Genomic DNA, 22734 nt, shown 5'->3' on the forward strand with positions numbered 1-22734 from the left:
CTTCTTCAAAGAACTCGCCACTCAAAAACCTCAAATCCGTTTTCAGCAAGAAGAGGAGCAGCAAATCAGGAGCATCCAGTGCCTCTTTGACAATCGGAGACCCAATTCAAGAAGACACCAAGTACGAGACTGAGGAAGAAGAACCCACATATGAGCACGAATCCGAGTTTGAAGACGATTTAGCTATCACCATGGCTAATATCGATGAAGTCCCCATGGGGGAATTGAAGAAGAGGATGCACGATGACACCAGCCCGGGACTTGTGCAGCCCGCAATTCCCACAACTGCTACTTTCGAACTAAAAGACCATATTCTCGCTCAACTCAAGGAGATTCCTTTTTATGGAAAGGATCATGAAGACGCCTACAAGCACTTGGACGAAGTGAATGATGTGGCTAACTACTTCAACGTACCGAATGTTCCACGCGAGACCCAACTTCTTCGCATGCTTCCAGTCACGTTCAAAGGTGATGCAAAGGATTGGCTAAAGTCACTTCCTCCCGGATCGGTCACCACATGGGCCAAGATGAAGGAAGAATTCATTGATCACTTTTGCCCACCCTCCAAAATAGCCAAACTAAAGAAAGCTATTGCCAACTTCGAGCAACAACCCGGAGAATCTCTTTATGAAGCTTGGGAAAGATACAAGAGCTTTCTTAGGAATTGCCCACACCATGACCTCAATAGCCAACAAGAGGTCTCCATCTTCAATGATGGAGTCAATGTCCCAACAAGGCAATTGCTCGACTCACAGGGCCCGCTCACAAAGAAGGCGCCCCCGGTAATCAAGGAGCTAATTGAAGAATTCTCTAAGCATTCTAGAGAATACCACAATCCAAGAAATGAAGTAAGTCGGGGGGGGGGGGGGTAGTGAACTCAGCAAATGATAGCATGGCGGCGGTGATAGCTAAACTTGATAATCTAGATAAAAGAATGACAAAAATGGATCAAACAATCCATGCTATTCGGGTTGGATGTGAGAATTGTAGAGGGCCCCATCTCACAAAGGATTGTGATTTGGATGAAAATGGAAACAAGAAGGCTCAAGTGTTCTATTCAAGTGGCGATAGATACGACGAGAATTGGCGGAAACCGAAGAAGGAATGGCTCCCATACGAAGAATACAAGAAAGCTAAGGAGGAGAAATACAAGCAGAAAGAGAGGGGACTTTATCAAAAGGAAGAACCGGTAATGGAAAAGAAAGCAGATTTAGAAGAATTGTTTACTAGATTCATAGCCACGTCCGAAAAGAGACACAATGATCACGATGCTGCAATACACGAGACTAGAAATATGCTAAGGAATCAGCAGGCATCCATTCTCAACATTAAGAAACAGCTGGGACAGCTTGCACATCAAGTGAACGAAAGAAGACCGGGTCAACTTCCAAGTAACACCGAAACCAATCCGAGAATGGAGAATGTGAGTGCAGTGACTTCCAGCAATGAAGAAATTTTCACACATGCACAGAGGTTCTCCAATAGGAAGACAGAAAAGGCAGAAGAGTCGGCTCCAGCTAAGCCCGATCAGAATCGCCGAGTCCCTCTAATGGAATCGACGAGTCCATGCGTAAATGACAAAACTGTCATTCCCTTAAAGTCATATAATCCCCTTTGCCATTCCCAATCAGAGCCATGCCTGTGGAAAAAGTTGAAGGTTATAGAGTCTTTTATGGAGCATGTTAAAGCTTTACAAGTCAATGTGCCGTTTGTGGAAACGATGCTCAAAACACCCAAGTACTTCAACTTACTAAAAGGTCTCTTTGATGCTAGGAAGGATTTAGCTGAAGTCGCGAAGATAATATTGAGTGAGCTACCCGAAAAGAAGGGCAATCCGGGGAGTATCATAATTCCGTGCCAATTTGGAAACGCATTTGTCACTCAAGCATTGACCGACTCGGGTGCAAGCATCAATCTGATGCCTTTCTCTTTCTTTAAGAAGTTGAATTTACCGGAGCCAAGGCCGATAAACATGAAGATCCATTTGGCAGACAAGACGACTATTCATCCACGAGGCGTTTGTGAGGATCTTCTTATTAAAGTCGACAAGTTCATATTTCCAGTAGACTTTGTGGTGCTTGATATGGAAGAAGACCCCGACATTCCGATCATTTTGGGGAGGTCATTTTTAAACACCGCTTGTGCTTTAAATGATGTATGTGAGTCTACACTAACGTTAAGGGTAGGTGACAAGTCCGCAATATTTAGAGCCTTACCAGAAGTCAAGCAAGAAGAGGAAGGAAAAGAAGAGATCTCATTTATCGATATAGATGATGAGATACTACAAAAAGAGCTTGCACTTTTGCAAAAAGAAGATCCAAGCAAGTTTTTGCTACTTTCTGGAGAGGATGGAGATGTTAACAAGGACTTGAAGGAGATAGAAAAGCTACTGAAAGGAGCTGACTTGGAAAACACAGAGGAATTGGTGAAATACGATCCGACTCGCCGAGTCACTTTCTTGGACTCGACGAGTCCAGTCGAATCTCCCAACAACTTGGTTGACTTAGATCTGCTTGTTGCTAGTTCTCTGCATATGCTGGACTTGGATATATTTCCTCATTCTTTAGAAGAACAAACAGCAGAAGGAGAAATAGACACAGAAGTTTAACATGTCCATATAGCATATCTTGATGCAATTCTGATTGAAGATGAGGTAAGCACAGAAAAAGAGGAGAAGGAAAATGATAGGAGAGTTGATGCTGATAAACCTTACATTACCAAACCTAGAGCACGAACTTTCACAAACTTTGAAGTAATTAAGTATAAGGAAAAGGAGGTGCAAGAGAAGGTGAAAAAGAGTGGGATGAAGAAGAAAAAGAGGAGAAGGGAAGCCCAAGCAGCTAAGGATGATGTTGTAAAGAAGAAAATAGAGGAATTAAAACGGGCTTACAAAAAGAAGATTCACGCTTACAAGACAAAGTACAAACCACAAAAGATTAGGCGTGCATTCTCGATGCTGGAAGATGACGAGACGTAGATGGGAAGGAGTCCAGCTAACGACTCCTTAAAAATAAGCGCTTGGCGGGAGGCAACCTGTTATCTAGCGTTTGCTTTCTTTTATCTTTTAGTTTTGTTTGAATTTTTTTTCGTTTTTAGAATTCTAATCTTCCAATTCGTCGGACATGTCTGCTTGAGAGTGCGTATGGACTAAGTGTGGGGTGGAGTAAATTTTTTTTAAATAGATGGCAAAATTTTATAATTCCCAAATTGTTTGTAAGAGACTCGCCGAGTCTGACCATGACTCGACGAGTCCATTCAGATTTCAGAAGAATGAAAAAATCGCGACCAGACTTGCCGAGTCTGACCCTGATTCGACGAGTCATTTTTATTTACAGAAAAAAAATAATTTTGAAATTACTTTTACAATCGGTAACTAGGGTTTTAACCCTAATGAAATCAGTTTTTCACATTACACTCGTCGTGCGCCTCCCTCCCAACTCTTTCTCTCAAGCATTCATCATCTTCTTCAATTGTTCTTCAAGAATATCAATTTCCATAACAAAAGGTACTGAATTTCTTCATAATTTCTGTTAAAAGCAATGATTTCTTGATGATCTATGGTAGTAATTTCATAGAACACCTGATTTTGAGTTATAATGAATTTTTAGGGTTTTGCTTTTTCTTTAATTATGTTGTTTTGGATGACCATTCTTGCCCTAATACATGTTAGACACACCCCTGGATAAAACCCTTGAGTTAATTTTGAGTTTTAATGGTCGGATTTTGACAGACTCGCCGACTGACTCGCGCAGTTCTTGCGACTCGCCGAGTCGTTCATGGACTCGACGAGTCCAGTCGGGAACCCAGATGCGACTTATTTTAATGATTTTCTGTGTTTTTATGTGTTTGGTGTTCTTTGTGTGCAGGAAAATGTTTCACAGAAGTCAAGGTTCCAATGGACGCCAAGGAGACTTCCCTTGGTTGAATTTCCCTCAAATTGAATCCACTTCAACCATGACGAGATGGAAGAAGAAATTAGTTGAAGTCATAAAGAAAGAAATTTACGTGTCCAACAGAATTGGTTGGGGTTGGTTTCTCACGTATTTGAACCTGTCCGCGCTTTTACTCGACGAGTCGAATATATGACTCGACGAGTCGTTCACTTTTATACCAAAAGGACTGCTGATTTGATGCTACTGTGTGTGCCACTTGACCATTTATTCTTCCATGTCGATTCTTGAAGGTCTTACACTGATTTCCCTGCCTATTTGGAGCTTCCACACAAGATTTGATGCCCAAGACATGGATGAGCTGTTCCCATGTCTAAAGTCAAGTGAAGATGGAGCTGAAAAAAAGTATCAACTTATCGACTGCTACCCCAGGGGAGTTTGTTCCAATCCTCACTATATTTGCATTTTTATTTTATGAATAATATGCAATGAGGGCATTGCATAAAATAAGTGTGGGGTAGGGGGTTGGTCACATATTAGAAAATTTAGAATCTTAATTTAGGCTAATTTTAAAAATTGTTGCATACCAAAAATTTGTTAGGACTTAATTTAGAAAATTTTGGTAAAAGCAAATTAGGATTCCATGTTAGAATTGTGTTGATAATTGCATGAAAACCCAAATGTTTATTTGAGCCTATACATGTTCTAGTGCATTTGTGGCTTCCTTATTCCAGTGAAATCATGGGACAAAAACACGACCCCGCTCAGCCTGAGGGATGCAATATGTTTAGCAGCCTAAAACTGAAATGTATACAGGAAAATTATTATCGTTAGCCAATAAATGTTGAGGTTGAGCGCCCCTGCTTAAGCATGTAGGTTTTGAGTGAAAAAAGAGAGGTACGTGTAAAGAAAGAGAGAGAGAATTGCAAGAAAAGTTTGAAGAATTTTGGAGCAAATAAAGTGAAGATCAAAAGATCATAATTGCAAGAAATTCAAAAAGTTGAAGATACCAAAAATCAAACAACAAGGTGGTGAATTCAAAGAAATTAAAGATCAAATTATCAAGAAAGTGAAGAATTCAAAAGAGCTCCATAGTGGTATCATTAATTGTAATTCTAGATTATGTATGCTTGGGTTGCTCAACTAATAATACCTTCAGGGTAAGAGGTTTTCTGCGGATGGATTCGGAGGGATGCATAAAATGAGCATAGTTCGGGGTGAGTGGTCGAATGTTTATGAGGATTGTGAGTATTTGGAGTACGGGGGGTTATTAGGAAAAATTTAGACACAAATGTATGCGTTGCGGTCTTGGCATAATGGCTGGGTTAGATTGGAGTTGTCATATGTGATTCTAATGTTTTAAAATTCAGTTTTGCTTGGGGGCAAGCAAAAGTCAAGTGTGGGGTATTTTTATATGTGCATATTTAGTTCATATTAAGTGTAGATTTTTATTCATTTATTAGCTAAATTATTGCATTTAATGGACAAAAGGTACTTAAAAGTGTTTGAATTATATTTTCAGTCCAAAAGTGAAGCTCGGAAGCAAAAGGAAGCAGGAGAAGCGGTTGAGAGCTCGAGAATGGAACGAAGAAGAAAAACACTAAAAATAACACCTACTCGGCGAGTAGGGTCGACTACTCGGCGATTCCACACGATGATTCGATAAGATAATGACTCGAAGACCCAGAGACTTATCGCATACGGGGACTGAGAGATGGACTCGACGAGTCGGCACCTGACTCGACGAGTCGATTTGTATATATAAAGATAACCTCTCAGAACGATGGGAGGGAATTCTGGAACGATTCAGAGGAGTTCAGCTGCGATTAAAGAGTCAGAAACACCCTAGAAGACGAAGTTAGAAGCTAGAATTCAATTCCGAAGGAGATTTGAGGCAAATTTCATCATTCTACTTAATCTTTTGTTTTGTCATTATGGTTAAACAATTAGAATCTGTTTGTTTGCTGTTATTTACTTCAATTATGAGCTAAAACTCTTAGACTTCTGTTTGGGGATACGAAATTGATACTATGGTTTGATTCTTGGTAGGATTAATTTAAAGTTGGTGATTTTTGTCATTTTAACTTGCTAAAGAACCTTATGTGTGAATGATAATTAATTTTCTGTTAATAGGAAGGTAATTAAATAGCATGAACATCTTTTAATTATTAACCTCATATGTTATGTGATCACTTTGTCATACGTCTAGGATTAATGAATATGAAACTAGAGTTAATAAGAAAATTGAGTAAATTCATGTGTTAGCTTGTGTGATGACCATCAACAAGAAGTTAACTAAAAGACTAAATTAGTTAACTATTGCAAGTCTAAATTAACCCGAATAATTAATCTAGTGAATTTAATTAAATTAGACAACTGGCCACTGTTTAAGTTAGTTTATTTACTAAGGATTAGTGTAGTGAATGCGAATCTAATCACTTGAATCGGTAACCAACAAAAGAATTAATCCATTGCACCATTACCTTGAAATCAACCATAAGATCAATTGAGTTGAACTAAACAGAAGTTCCTTCCCATTATTGAATCTAGTTAATTCTTTGTTTTAGATTAAGTAATAGTTAGTAAGTTTTCTAGTCTTATAAAACTAGAAGCAAACCCCCTACTTATTAATTAATTTAGATAGAATTAGTTTTTAGTTTTAATTTGTCGTTCCATGTGTTCGATACCCTACTTATTTAACTATACCACAATTGATAGGTCCACTGCCATTGTGTGTTACTTTATAATTAAAAGTAGGTTTAAAACTAAGTGAGTTTGCACACATCAATTCTCATCACCCAAATTTCAATTGGATAGAAACTTGGAATCATGCAACTTGTATTGTATAATGAGTGAGAACCTTCGTCTTTAGGAAATTAAGACTAATTCCTTGTTCACATGTATATGTGAGTCAAGTGAAGGACTAGGGGATCGGGTACACTTGGTTGTGCACTGTTCAGGTCCACCACAAAGAACGATAGGATTATTCGTCATAATTTACTAAAAGCTTAGTAAATATGGTTATGCTTACAAGTTTAAGTGTAATTATGAGTCATTGGAAAAGTTTTAATGTATAGCAAAACAAATAAGAAGAATCAAATTAGGCAGAAAGATAAAAGTTTCTCCAATCTAAAAAGAAGGGAGAGTACTTAAGTATTGTGTTTTATGATCATCTTAGTGATTATGAAAACTATATCACAATTGATCATCTAACAATACCTCAGTGCACTTGTATGGCTAAGAAGAGGAATCGTGAATTGTTGAAATGGTTAAATGAAAAGGTGAATCATACTTCGTTCCAAAATCAAGTCTTAGAGTCATACTCCAAGATTGTAACTTGAGTGACATAATCTTAAGAAAGATTTATAACACTTATAAAATGTACAGTAGAATGTTTTCTTACTCTTGTACATTTGAAATTGTTAAGTTGTAATGTCTTGGATAAGACAAAGATCAACTAAGACCAATTGTGTGAAGTGTTTGGATCGATAAGAAACCGCACTAGCTCTTGAATATTTGTTTGCCAAGGAATGATTCTTAACAACAGAATCTTATATGCCAAGAGTTCAGTGGGAGTCTTAAAGATCTTGAAAAGTTTCAAGAACTAATCAAGAATAAACCTATTATTAATCACTAGCACACGACTTGAGGTTTGTACCCTATCGTGTTGACATATTCTTGTTTCTGTGCCTATTCCAGTTAAGCTGAATATGCATGTGAGTTCTATGAGTTCTCAATTGCTTTCATAAAAACTTATGGTAGGCCCTTGAGCTACCAGGTGGCAAGAAATTAAGATTGAACAAGTTCAGTTCATATGAGTGTGGATTTGTCACTAACCTTGTCTTGTGATTATGGTTATGACAAATTCATAAGGATAAGAACACACACACCATAAAATCTAAGTGTCATAAGGTTTCTCTCCGCCTCATGAAAATTATTGTGAGGAAACATTTTCACTAAGTAGATTTTAAGGAGATAGCATTTGTGATATTTGCATTCTCAAATTCAATTATGATTACGGCATCCCTCTTCATAGTTCGAATCGTGAGAAATGGAAAAAGGTTTAAACATTTGAGACTTATTGTTGTAAGTTCTGAATAGTTTAGACACACATATGAGCTTTCTAATAAAAGGTGTATGAGTTTGAGAAGCCTAGATAAAGTCTTATCGAAGCATTTTGTATCAGAAATCTGAACTTTGGTAAGAAAGTCAACAAGTATTGATTTCAAGAAGTCCAGTTGATTTCTGGGTACATGTCAAAGCTAGTAGGAGCATAAGTGTTATGCTAGTAAGATAATAATTATTATGCTAGTGGGAGCATAATCATTATGGTAAGTGTTACGAGTTAGCAATGTTAATTATAGAAAACAAAAGTTTCAATTCGCAAAGTTGCAGAGTTTGAAAAGTTGTTTTGCTATAATTAAGGGAGAGGAATTCATACTTCATTTCGAATCTAAAAGTTTAGATTGATATTTTAATCGAATTTAGTCATGGACATATGTGAATGTTATGTTGAAATGATTCAACATAAAGAAATTCTATATGTGGAAATATTATAGCGAAAGCATAGTAAAGTATCATGTCTTTATGTCAGACATTATGAATCGTTTCCCATATGCTTCGGGTATAGGGTCGATTACATATGCCATAATATTCGCCTTTTCTAATTTTCCAAATGCCTAGGGCATTAGGAGGGGAAAAGGACTAGAAACGGGTATGAGTAAAGTAGTTAAACAATTGTAAAGGACGATCTAAAGTTCGTTGAGGATTGGTTGCTTAAGAACAGCTAGAAGTATAGTAATGAGTGGACCATATCGACATTACTATGAATAGACAGAATGCTATTAATAATGTGTTGTCATATGGCAAATATGGAAGTGTTTCCATAATGGGAGTTGGATATTAAGAATCTATGAGAAAGTTAGAAACTTTTATGCATGAAGGATGTTCAAAGGAATGTATTTTAAAATTGAGACTTCGCTTCCACGGAATTGTTTTTTTAACAATCTCCGAAGGAATACTTTGTAATAACGTTGGAAAAGTCTATATGAATTTAGTACCATGACATTACCAAAGGTTATATTTCATGATAATTTAGAATCTCACACATTCTAGCAGTGACAAGAATTTTGTATTCTTACACTTGAAATAAGGATTTGGAATTGTGAAATGAGCATCATTGAAATGTTTTCAATTGATCTATTTCACAAAGTAAGGACCATAGATAAACATAATGTGCATGCTTGGAGCATGGGATAACTATTGTTTTAATTCAAGTATAAAGTTGATAAATCAAAACATTATACAATGAATAATGTGTAATCAATATGGTAATTAAATAAATGTGTTTTATTTATATTCAAAAGTTTTGAGACCATATTGGATTCGATTATTCTTGTGTTTCACTTTGCATGTTTTGACTTCCCGAATAATTAGGTTATTCAAACTATCCATAATCGATCATACTTAGGAAGTAGGTATTGAAGCTAGACTGTCATGAATGGGTATGTAGATTGTCTAAAGGCGTTTAGACATAGCACAAGTTTGCTGCAGTATTCATGAGTACTCCTATAATATGATTTGAGTAATGGATTCAACCCACGCTCATTTGAATCACTTCATGGATTTTATCACAAGTGATCATGAGATGATAATATCTTATATTCATGAAATCAAGATATGTGAGTTGTAGTTTACAAGTCGGTTGCACATTGACATATGTAAACACACTAGTAACTTGGTGTTATAAAACATATTGTTGTGTGTGATTTGATGAGTAAGTAAAAGCAAGCGTTTGATTTGAAGTTTATCCATTCCTTTTACCTAATGTGGGACAAAAGCGATATTTGTGGGCCCCCCGATGATTTAGTGATGACAACCCTAAGTGCTTGGCCAAGCATGGACTGATTTGATTTGTTCAATTAGCCGGTCGTTATAAATCGGAAATCAAGAAACAACACACGAACAGAGTGAATGATTATAATCGATATCTCAGTTCATACGATATTTAGAATGGAGGAATATATGATCCGGTATCTAATGGACGCACTATTGATCAGAGTCGACAATGGTCTTTTGAAGAGCTATGATTGCTAATCGGATTTTGGAGTCGTACTTGCAATAGTAGTTACTAGACTTATCCAAGTCGGAAACTGTTGGATTAGGTGCCTAAGCACATAACTATAATTGGTATGTACTTAACCCGATACAGCATGGTCCATTTGGGTTGTAACACTCTGGAACAATTTGATAGGATGGATACTTGAGAAAAAGTTTATTTGTTATTTATTAATATATTATAAGTATAATATATTAATTGAGAAATCATATTATTTAATTATTATTGATCAAGAATTAATTTGAAATTAATTTAGTGATCTAAAGAGACTAATTAAATTAACGGGGACTGATTAAGTCAAGCAGTAATATTTATTGTTTGGACCAATGACCCATATTGATTAGGATGGACTAATTCTATGTGGGAATCCATGAAGAGTTAGTCCATAAGGTCCATCATATGGATTATTGGATTACTTAAAGGCTTAAGTAAATGTACTATGGTTTACAAGTTAAACCTTAGGAAGCCCACACTATATAAATGTAACCCCTAAGCCAAAAATGTGCACTAAGTGATTCTAAGAAGCCTTGCACGATTTTTGTGTCTCCAAACCTCTCTCTCAAGTTCCTCCTCTTGTTCTAGGTTTGTTATAATTCCATTTGAGGCATCACACTTGAGGTGCTAGGCTCTTGAAAGACCAATTCCTACTAGCTACAACAAAGAGGTAATCTTCTAACTTACTTTTATGATTTATATGTCAAATTGTATGCTAGTTGTAGGCTTCATGCTTTGGAGATTTTGTTGCATGTATAATTAGAGAAAACTTAGATCCAAAGCTATTAGGGTTGTATGTGCATCATAGGAATGTTATAGTACATAAAACCCAACAACTTTGTCTACACCATTAGACGAATCAATATGCAATACACTCTTTCCTAAGTTATCAACACATGTCATAGTTTCATACACACGATTACAAGGTAAAGCTTTGAAATAAAACAACCATTTTTATGAAAATAAAACAAAGCCATTGTCATTATCAATGAATATCTAAAACCTTGTCTGAATAATATATGAAATGAAATGATGTTTCTTATCATTTCTGATGAATAATAGCAATTAATCAAATCTACCCTAACATCACTATCAAGCACAAGTCCATACGTCCCACTCTTGGTAATAGGTGAAAAACATATTCCATGCTCCATTTCCTCATTTTCTTTTATCCCCTACATATAAGAACAAATGTGAAAACCACATCAAGTATCAAAGACCCAAGAATGAGAAAATTGTGTGTTATTGATTTAAATAGTGTATGTACCTGATGAGGAGCCATATTCCTTGATCTTCCCCTCTTTCAACTCTTTAAGGTACTTTGGGAAGCTTCTTCTCCAATGCCCTTTGTCGCCACAGTAAAAGCAAGTGAGCGGATCACTAACATCAAAGTTGGGCTTTGTCTTTGACCCGCTGCTAGACACTCCAACATGGGACTTGCCCTTCAAGTTTGATTAGGAGGAAGCCTTCCTCTACTTTCCTCTGTTCTAACCAATGTCCAGGTAAGGAGCACTTGTCGTAGAAGGGATATGATTTTTCTTCATCCCTGATTTAGCAGTTTGCACAAGTTGTGGAGTTGGGTCAATGTCGTCTCCGTGTTGTTCAAATGATAAGTTAGGATGAACTGATGGTAACTGAGAGGGAAAGAGTTAAGGACCATATCAATGACAAACTCTTGGTCAAACGATACATTGAGCTTTTCCAGTTGCTCCACATATTGCATGTGAGCGCAAATAGGATCTCTTTCCTTCAACTTGCATGCCATGTGAGACTTAACCACTTTATAGCGTTCTTGTCTTGCTTTCTTGTGAAACTTTTCAGCAAGATCAAGGATCATTTCATATGGCAAGTAGTCCACATAGAACTTTGAGAGTTCTAGCTTCATGGTAGCAACCATGATGCAAGCGACCTTAGCGACGTTGTCATGATGCTTGTTGTAGAAAGCGATTTCACGAAGAGTTGCACTCGTTTCGTTGATTTCAACAAGAGGCTTGTCAAGAACATACTCTTTATTCTCGTATCGAAGAACCATATTCAGATTTCTCATCCATTCCATGTAGTTTGGACCGGTTAGCTTCTCTTAACAGAATCGACAAGAGAGTGAAGTTGGAGTTTTGGTTGGAGGTTTGAGTAACAGGAGCATCACTATTTCCAGACATCTATAATAAGAGAGATAGTTTTAGTTAGTTGATAAATCCTTAGTATTTCAATCCAATTTAATATTCAAGGATATGATCCAAAATACAATTCAAAATTAAGAAGATGGATGTCGTAATCTAATTACGAATTTATTAAGGTAGGTAAAACGATTCACCAATTTCAATCTTATGATATTCCTAGATCATTTGAGATTCATTGAATCATACTAATGGCATGTTTAATCTCAGATTATGCTCTCCAATATTGTGATTGGGATATCGAGAATCACAAACAAGATGTGAATAACCATGCAAATCTGCTCGAAAATCTCGATGTCATTTATCATCTCAAATTGTGTCGGTAAACCACACACACTACATCAATAATGATAATTTTTGAGTTGTTTCATCATCTCAACTTTAAATCCCCAAATTAGTGTGAGGGTTAGCCACACACACTCTACTAACAACTAATAAATAATGATGTGCGTTTTCATGGATTAGCATACATTTCACATTTTTCCTAAATTAGCTAAAAAGGGATTTCAAAAGAAGGTTCTAGTACTTTATACCATTATACTTTTAATGAGATTATGTCCTATCGAACCCGTTCGGCCAACGTCCCTCCACTACACATGAGAGCGGTGGTTGAAAAGGACACCCATTCTACGGTCATTTTATAGACCGTTTCCTTATACCCAATTTATAGCACGGTTTCTTGAAAGACACCTACTATTAATTCGACTAACTTTTTCTTATACATATAGTAATCAAACTTTTAATTATATATATATATATATATATATATATATATATATATATATATAAACTTTTCAATATACAATGTTTAAAATTAAATCTCTAAATTAATAGATTATTAAATAATCATTTAACCATTTAAAATCAATTATTTAATCAATTAATTAATGATTGATTAAAACCAATCATGGATTTATAGTTATCTTTTAATTAGTCTCTATACTTAAATTAATTATTAAATCCATAAGGATAATTTTAATTAATCTTAAAATTAAACATTATCTCATTCAGTATAATCAACTAATATTTAAGGTTTTTATTTTAATCATCTAATGCAAGAAAAATCGGATTTTGGCAGAAAACAAAACGAATAATTACCAAATAAAACCACACAGATATGGGAGACAATACCGAATTTTCGGTTTTGATCTAAGTTCACGTCGTGACAGGGTAACGTCACGTCGTGAAGACAATTTTCAAAAACACAAAATCGATTCAACTCATGTGCTATTAATTAGTGAGACCAATGCTTTGATACCACTGATAGGTTTTATATTTTATAACAAAAATGTATGATGCGGAAAGTCACTTAACAATTAAGAATGATACATACAACCTATAAGGATCTATGTCTTCATAAAATAAGGCAACATACTTTCAATATTAAGAACCCTAAATGATACCTATTAAATTAAAATTCAGGAGTATAGTTACATACATTTTGATTTATTATAGTAATACCTCAATGATCCTAGCTTTGTAGTTCAAAAAGCCTAGCACCAAAAGTTTAGTGTCTCTAATGGTTTGTACCTAAATCCTAGCAACTAGAAGAAAAAAGGAGAGGGGAGAAGAATGAGCAAAATTTTGACTCTTCTAAGGAATGTGTAGTGGACAAAAATAAAGAGTCACATGGGTCCTATTTATAGCTACTCAAGGAACCCCTGGAAATCCTAATTTAAATATAATAATAATATCTCAAATTCAGTAGTTATCTAGTCCTTTAATTATCTACAAGGAATATTCCAGATCCCTTTTGGATCCCTTTCAAAACTGTCCATAACATTGGAAGGTTATGGAATTCCCTCTTGTTCAACTATTAAACAAATACAATGCAATCCTTGCACTATTGATTAATCTAACTAATTCCAACTAATTTGTAGTTAATTCTGTAACATCCCAAGATTTGCCATTTATAGCCCCTGGGGATGGAAAGGTGAAGCCATGAAAAGTCTAAGGGCTAAATTGCAATTTTGGGATCAGGAGGAGTACACTGCGCGTACATAAGGGTACGTTGAGCGTACTAGGTGCGCCCTAGTACGTTGGGCGCACACTTGTGTACGTTCGGCGTACTCATGGCAGAAGGTAAAAAACATGGAACTTTATACTTGTATGAGATAGATCTAGTCATTTTAGCTTTATGGAAGCATTTGTTGGGTTTTGAGCATTCTAACACTCCTAAGGTGTACATGCAACCCTAGAAACCTTGGATCTATGTTTTATTATGATACATGCAAAATTGATTTTCCAAGGTTCTTAAACTATCTAACATACCATGAGAAACTTTTAAACATAAATGCTACAAGAAGAACATACCTTTTGTCTGAATTCCATTTAAATGATGACATGTGTCATATTAGTATCCTAAAATATCATTAAATTTTATTAAATGAGCATTAAATGTTCATTTTAAATTAATAACCCATCATAGCTTACTGGTTCTCCTCTATTTAACTGCTCGTGTGTTCTATCCTTATTATTATTACTAGTCAAATATTCACGCGTTGTGTAGAATAAAATTAAAATTTTTGGTAATATTATGTTATTGAAAATATTTATATCATTTATATTAATTACAAAATAATAATTAATTCATTTAGTTTATATAAAATTATAATTAATTTGAACAATAGATAAAATAACGTTTATTAAAATCAAATAATTTAATGGTCTCTACTCATGTTTGCGTGTGTATAACATTAGTTATATTTGTCAACTATTTTAATTTACTACTATTATGATTTATTAATTTTAAAAAAAATGACGGTATTTTAATTTCATCATGATTATTATTTAAATTATCAACAACTGTTTGTAATCTAACATAATTTAATTTCTAAGTTTCTATTATTTTTAACTATTATTATTATAAATTAATTTAAAAATGACTTAATTGAATTTTAATTATTATAAAATATAGTTTTCAGACACCTTTTAGTTAATTCGATTCATCGATTTAAATTCTTTTATATTTATTTTATTTAATGTTTTCCTTTTAATTATGTTAAAATATATATTGAATTTTTTTAAACATTATTTAATATTTTACTTTAGGTTTTAAGTTTTACACTAATTTTTAAGCTTATTTGATATATTAATGTGGGTTATTTATTTAATAATATATTGAAGTTAACAAATTATGTATATAATATTGATAAGTCATAAAGTCTTCCATATATGATAATGTTTACAACTAAAAATATATTTAAATTAATAAATTAAGTATATTAAATGGAAATATAAAGAGTTGAGAGTTTCAAATGAATGTGGTAAAAAAAAAAAATACTTCATTTATAATATATTATTATTATTAGGTGTGAAACCCGTGTATTACACGAATTTATTAAAAGAAGTTTTGATACCCATAAAGACCATGTTTATAAAAAAATAAAAAACTAAATAACGATTGACTTTGTAATATTTTGGTAAACCACATTGACTATTTATGTAATTTGGTCCTAATTAATCTATACTAACAAAATTAATTAATATGAATTCACAACTGGAATGTACTATCTACATTAAACTACATTAATACACATATACATTAATTAATATATTAATAGAGAGATAAATTAAAAAATAGAAAGTTATTATGTACATTAATTAATATATTTATAAAATTAATTAATATGAGGTGTCATTTAATAGATGAGATTTTAATAAAAAAAACTATAAAAATGATAAGTGAATATTAAATAATTCAAAAAAAAATCTAGAAAATAACAAGTGTCAAAATGAAAGAGAAGATTACATGTGACAAAATCATTCTTATTTATTAGATAGATTATTATTATTATTATTATTACTATTATTTTTAGGACCATGTTTCTCTTTCTTACCGTCTTCATGCCGCATTTTTTGGCCCATCAAACTATTTTCTCTGCAACCCACAACTCTTTTTTTTTTTCTTAATTTTTCTTAAACAGTTAAACCACTAGGTGTGAGACCCATGTATTACATGAGTTTATTTAAAAAAAATTAAATATAAAATTTTAACAATTTGAAAACTTTAAATTTATAAGAAAAATAAGAAATTTTTTGAATTATTAAAATTAATGAGACTTTAATGCATTAGATACATTACATATATAAACCATTTTCTAATAAATACCTTACATATATATATTACCTTATATATTAAATGTGAATTTTAATTTAATAAAATCAAAAATACAATAAAATGACAAGTGGAAAATAGAAAATTTTAAAATTTCTAGAAAATGTCATGTGTCCAAATGAATAAGAAGAGGACATGTGGCAAAGTGATTTTCATTTATTAGGGTAGATATATGCTTTTCACTTAATAGGTGAGTGTCTCTTACATTTTGATGTTTTAGATCTTAGAATTAGCTTTTCCGATCGTTACTGATTATTTTCATATTAGGTTTCACGCTTCCTCCGCAGAGAAGCTTCTACATGTAACAATCAAAATTTCCTTTAATTTTTTATTGTTTCCATACATAGTTTACTCTTTGGTTTTTTCTTCTCGCATCTACCCTACGAAAAAACCCCGACAGCCGTCAAACGGAAAATAATATAACATTATTCCAACCCATAAGTTACTGCGTAATTAGGAACAAAACCCATAAGTATTTTATTCTTGATGAACAAAATTGTTGATGTTTCCTTTGTCCTTTACAGTTAGGGTTATTTATAGGATCGAAGTCAAACCAAGCTGACTTTATTGTATATGTGAGATTAAATGGAATATTTGAGACATTCCAATTTCATAAACATAAAAAGTTAAGACAATATTATTACATTTTAATTTTGTTTTAACTTCGTCAGTATTATTATAACAATTAACTAAGCAAATCCTTTCACTACTAAAATACAACAGTTATTATAGATCAACACTGATTTTTCGTTTATTGAATTGTTTATTATAGCTAGAGGTGTTCATGAATGGTTATCCGAATTGAAATTCATTTCGGATGATTAATTGAAACTTTTGGTTTGCTATTTTCTTGATCGTAAGCCTAAACTGAAAATCCAGTTTTCCGGTTAATTTGTTTTCTCGGTGCGGCTATGTAGCTAACAAACTAACCGTTTTCTAATAAATTACATTTCAGAACTAATTTCTAAAAGGTAAGTTGAAGTAACTTGAAAAAAAGGTTTTGATGAGCCTAAAAATCAGTATTGTTTTTCCTAGTTTAGGTTGGGTTTTCTGGCTTTTTATATTTTTCATAGCATGATAATTAATCTCTATTTTTCCCTATTACAGTGTCATGCTTTGATAAAACAACGCACATCATACTTTAGAAAATCTATCAATTATAACAACAAATAGCAATGTACTTTCATAGTTGAAAAATCTATGAATTAGCCGAATACTTTCATTGAATTGTTTGCACTACCTTAACGTGCTAACATGCCTTCCTTTTCTTTCGTGTTGCATACAAGGATCGTATGAAAGTAAAGTTCCATCCATCTAGACCAACAATCGAGAAATAATATATTAAAAGAACCTTATGTAGATGGATAATAAAATGATCTTTTGATCAAAGGTTATGTTCTATGGTATATACCCTTTACAAATTAGACTATTAGTAGAGTACAATACCCTTTACAAATTAGACTATTAGTAGAGTACAATTCCTATTTATTTGTTGATATGATTTTAGGAAGAGCAAAATGCAATGCATTTGTATGTTTAAGATAGAAAATTATTTTTGATCAAAGTCATTTCTATGTTTAATTATTTTCTACTTGTTGTATATAAGTATGATGATCGGTCTTAGTTAAACAATAAAAAGTAAGGTGAACAAAAACCGAACCGCAAAACAAAAAAACCGCATAAACGAAAACCGAAAAACCGAAACTGAAATAAAAGTCGACGGTGCGGTTTTTAGTGTGTGTGTGTATATATATATATATATATATATATATATATATATATATATATATATATATATATATATAACCGAAACTGAAATAAAAATCGATAGTGCGGTTTTTTTTTTGTGTATATATATATATATATATATATATATATATATATATATATATATATATATATATATATATATATATATATATATATATAAACGAAGAACTTATGACAATTAAAATTTCTATAAATATAAATATCTATCTTATTAGAAGATGATTGTATATTTTTAAGCATACATTCAATGATATTTATAAGAACAAATAACGTTTACACTACTAGAAAACAGAGAAATAGCGACAAAATCTTAGTGACGGAAAAAATCCGTTGGCATTTGATCAAAAAATCTATTTATTAGTGGTGAGAATGGTGCGGTTCGGTGCGGTTCTATGGCCAAAACCGAACTGAAAATCGCAGTTTCGGTTTCTTGAAGTTTAGAAACCGCGTCGTTCGGTTTTTATGCAGTTCAGTTTTTGTGGTTTTTTGCGTTTCGTTTTTTTGCCATTTTTTGTTAGTTTTTTTTTTTTTTTTTTATTTATTTATTTATTTATTTATTTATTTATTTATTTATTTTTGTTTTGCTGTTTTACTAAAACTAAGGTAACTCAACGAGTTACTTTTCACTCGAATTAAGAGTGCTAATCATTTCTTGAGGAACTTTATATAAAGACGAGGAGAGCTAGATTTTTCATCCCAAGCAATGTGAGACTCTTAAAAAATATGGGTTAAATGCTATAAACTTAACTCTCTTATAAAAAATGTGAGAATGGTGAATGTTTTATCTCAAAGCGATGTATAATGCATTCATAAGACTGACAAAATTAAAACACAAATAATATCTTAGAGATAAACCGATACCATCACCTCTTGGTTTGAAATCAAATGACATAACCACCAATCCAACATGTTTTAATGCTCAGATATAATAAGAATTAAATATAATATTTGTTTCAAAGGTAGATGCGATAATATCAATTAATGTATTTATAAAAATGATACTATTATTAGTATTACTTTTCATATTTAAATGTTAAAAAATGTTATAAACATTATTTGTTCTTCTAAATATCATTGACTGTATGTTTAAAAATATACAATTTTAATTGTGATGAGTTCTTCGTTCTTACAAATATCAACACCTAATATATATATATATATATATATATATATATATATATATATATATATATATATATATATATATATATATATATATATATATATATACACACACACACACACATTGTGCGGTTCGATTTTTTGCGTTTTTTGCAAAACTAGAAACCGCACCGCACCAAATATTTTCGGTTTTTGCAAAACTAAAAACCGCACCGCACCAAACATTTTCGGTTTTTGCAAAACTAAAAACCACACCGTCGGTTTTTATTTCAGTTTCAGTTTTTCGGTTTCCGTTTATGCGGTTTTCCGTTTTTTTTTTTGTTTTCCGGTTCGGTTTTTGCTCACCCTACTTTTTATTTTTTAACTAAGACCGATCATCATATCTTACATACATCAAGTAGAAAATAATCAAATATAGAAATGAATTTGATCAAAAATAATTTTCTATCTTTAAACATACAAATGCATTGCATTTTGCTCTTCATAAAACCAGATCAACAAATAAATAGGAATTGTACTCTCCTAATAGTCTAATATGTAAAGGGTATATACCATAGAACATACTAATAGAAAAATATAAATTACTGATATCTTAAAGATTCTAATAACTAACTACCTTCAAGTGAATATTGTTATTATAATTTAATAAAAGGACGATGACCGGTAAAATGGCAACCAAGTATGTATGAAACTACAATTATAAAAGATCAATGACATCAATATTAATGAAATTTTAAGTGTAACGTCCGGTTCCTGATATCTAATTAAATCAAAATTTATTCACTTATGCATAGAAACTCGATGAGTTGGAGGCCCCAAACTCGTCGAGTAGGAAAGTAATTGGACGCGGGTTGTAAAGTCTAGTCGACGAGTTGATGAGCCTCAACTCGACGAGTAGGCTGACAAAAATGAAACCCTAATTTCAGGGTTTTGTACCCTATTTAAGGACCTGAATACCTCATTATGGAATCCCTCATCGCCACCTCAGTCCAACAAAACCCTAAGTTGTGAGCTTGAGCCTTCATGAGTGTATGTGAGTGAATATAGAGTGATTCATTGGTATATTCTTGAAGGAGTTGAAGTTGGAGGTGCTTGGTTGAAGGAAGAAGCTTTGGATCCAAGGATTTCTCTGTTAAGGTAGCCATATTAAGGTATAAAGTCTATAGCTTGACTATTCATTTGCTAGATCTCTTCATGGAGGAGTTTAGGGCTTTTAGTAGCTTCTTTTGAAACCATTCTTGGATTTGAGCATGCTTTGAGGTCATGAATTCAGGTCTAGACGTTGGTGGCCTCATGATACTGAAAGTTGTCAGCTTTATCAAGTCTTGGCCCTTCCTCATGCCCTAGACCTCTTTTGGAGCTTAGTTTTGGTGTTTTTAGCTTCTTGACACCATGCATGGACGTAAAGTTAGCAACTTTACATGATATTCCAGCCTTAGGGGACCAGATCTATGGTTTGGAAGTCTTGGAATCGATGGAAAGTGACTAAATGGATTAAGACTAAGGGGACTCGACGAGTTGTTCATCCAACTCGACGAGTTGGATCATGGTCCCCCAACCTTTCGATTTCTGAGCAACTCGATGAGTGTAGAAGATAACTCAGTGAGTTGGCCAAGGTTTTCTGAGTTTTAAAGAATGAAGAACTCGACGAGTTCAAGGAAGGACTCGCCGAGTTGTATGGAAAAGTCTCGATCCTGTTATAGGAAAGAACTCGGCGAGTTAGAAGAGAAGTCGATGAGTTGGAACATGATTTCGGGGATTTATGATTTTGGAACTCGGCGAGTTGAATCAACCCAGGATGTTGACTTTGACCAAGATTGACCCTTGGAGGGTTATGAAGTACGGAATGGATTCTATAGGGTAGTCCCATGTAAGGGTTTGGGGCCAATTTGGAAAATTGGGCCATTAATGGGCTTTCATGGATTATATAGTATGGACCTCGATGGGTCGGGGGTGAAACAGTCATTTCACCCCCAAGTAAGGGTTTCAGATCATGGTTTGAGACCCAATTGCTAATTGGGTGATGTTTTAGGTATTGATAGCTCGAGGAGTTGCTAGGGTAACAACTAAGGAACACTTGCAGTGGACTTCAGCAGTATGAGGTGAGTTACCTTCCAGTAGAAGTGGGTCTAAGGCACCAATGTCGGCCCATTAGTAGTTGATTATAGTAGAGATGATTGTCTTTGTGATAATTGTCTGGTATGCCTCTATCTGTTAAGCTTTATGTGCTAGTATGCTATGATATTATGTGATAGTGGTAGGAGGGGTAGGTTAGACCCCTTGGCCGGTTGAGATAAACCGGAGGGTAGGTTAAGCACCCAGATATGCTTGACAGGGTAGATCGGGCACCCATATATGTCTAACAATATTTTTATGTTATGTTATTATATGGTAGCGGTAGGGGTGAAATAGTCCCCGTAACCGCTTGAAATATACCAGAAGGTAGGTCAGGCACCCAAATATGTTTGGCTGGATAGGACGAGCACCCAAATATGCTTGATAGGGTAGGTCAGGTACCCAGATATACCTGACAGTAGGGTTATGTTATGTTAGAGTGGTAAGGGGTTTAATAGTCCCCATAACTAGTTGAAATAAACCAGAGGGCAGGTCGTGCACCCAGATATGCTTGGCAGGGTAGGTCGGGCACCCAGATATGCCTGACAGGGTAGGCCGGGCACCCAGATATGCATGCCAGTATGTGATTATGTGGTATGATGGGGGAACTCACTAAGCTTCGTGCTTACGGTTTTCAGTTTTGGTTTCAGGTACTTCTTCTTCAAACGAAAAGGAATCGCATGATCGCAATGCATCCTACTACGATATCCGCATTATGATATCTTTAGGAGTTGTACTCTGATATTATTTTACTATGATATGTTCTGGTTACTCGACGTACTGGTTTTGATTATGAAATGAGGTCTATTGGTTTTATAATTACTTAATTAAAAATGAAATTTTTGGTCATGAATTTTGAGATGTTATATTAACTATGAATAAACAATTGGAATCGATTCCAAATCTTACAAAAGCATCTTTACCACACAACGTAGGAATACGAAACATAACTAAAAAAATTGGCACATCTTTCTAGATGTGGGTAAAAGTATCTTTGTTGGTTCTTTTATGATTCCGATAAGTAAATAGGGAGGTTAGTTAAGTTTTCTTCATGTACTAGATCAAATGAACTCATTTTCAACAATGATGATATAATTGAAAGTAGTTTATAGAATAATAAATCAAAATTGAGCTTAAGCTCTCACACACACATATATATACACACACACAATATATATATATATATATATATATATATATATATATATATATATATATATATATATATGTATGTATAGTATTCGTAAGCACAATTTAGGACCAATGGATGAATAGAATTAATGGTCATTATCTGAGAGTTTGTGATATTACAAATGGATAACATGTACTATATACTAACACAAATTTCAACATAAGGGTATTTTGGACAATTAACTATATTTAAAAAGAAAATTTTCAGATTTTTGGGGATAATTAGTTCTCTTAATTTTA

The 22734-nt window shown here is 33.5% G+C and overlaps 1 non-coding gene across 1 annotated transcript; it reads right to left on the reverse strand.

Annotated features, from left to right (window-relative positions):
* Nucleotides 1–575: 575 nt before the first annotated feature.
* On the reverse strand, nucleotides 576–682 carry LOC111911292 (small nucleolar RNA R71). Its single transcript, XR_002856811.1, has one exon. It is a non-coding gene; the product is annotated as a small nucleolar RNA R71 (small nucleolar RNA).
* Nucleotides 683–22734: the final 22052 nt, after the last annotated feature.

This window comes from Lactuca sativa, chromosome 8, assembly GCF_002870075.4.
Source record: "Lactuca sativa cultivar Salinas chromosome 8, Lsat_Salinas_v11, whole genome shotgun sequence".
NCBI lineage: Eukaryota > Viridiplantae > Streptophyta > Magnoliopsida > Asterales > Asteraceae > Lactuca > Lactuca sativa.